Raw genomic sequence first — 857 nt, forward strand, 5'->3', positions numbered from 1 at the left:
TATTTTTATAAATATTGAATATTAAATATATGTGTGTGTGTGGGGTGTGGCTGTGTGTGCATGAGTTCCTAGGTACGAACCTGAGGGAGGGAGGGAGGGAGGAGGGAAGGAAGGGAGGGAGGGAGGGAGGGAAGGAAGGTCGACCAGTCAGCCTCCTTTCTTTTTTTAAAAGTTATTTCCTCTTCTTTTCCAGAATTATTTATTTTGTGACTATGAGTACACTGTAACTATCTTCAGACACACCAGAAGAAGGCCTCATCCCATTACCGATGGTTGGGAGCCACCATGTGCTTGCTGGGGATTGAAAACTCAGGACCTCTGGAGGAGCGGCCAGGGCTCTTAACCGCTGAGACATCTCTCCAGCCCTCTTTTCCAGTTTTAAATAAGCCTCGTTAGTTGAGCGATCTGGGGTGCTTTTCTTTCCAATTTGTGTGTGGGGGGGGGCAGCAATGGATCCAGTATCCAATTCCCCTTTCTCTCGATAACATCTTATTACAGTAAGATGGCTCGATTTCATTTGCAATTACTTTCTTATTCTAGACGAAGGTTGATGAATAAATCTTCTTGTCGCTCCATGAAGGAGGAATAAAATAATATTTGGCTAGGTCTATATTCCTTCATTTTTATTTCTCTTTGTTTCTTGTCCTTTCTTTAAAAGAAAGAGGTCAACAAATCGGTGTACCACCACCACCACCACCACCACCACCACCACCACCACCACCACCACCACCACCACCACCACCGAGTTGTAGGGATCCATTATGGGCCCCTGTCTGTCTGCCTGTCTGATTCATTCGTGTTTATTTAAACGTCCTCCAATGATGGTTGTGCAGTGAAAGAAATGCGTGCCCGGCTCG

The sequence above is a fragment of the Rattus norvegicus genome, unplaced genomic scaffold (assembly GCF_021556685.1).
Source record: "Rattus norvegicus strain SHRSP/BbbUtx unplaced genomic scaffold, alternate assembly SHRSP_T2T unassigned-0000116, whole genome shotgun sequence".
Lineage (NCBI taxonomy): Eukaryota > Metazoa > Chordata > Mammalia > Rodentia > Muridae > Rattus > Rattus norvegicus.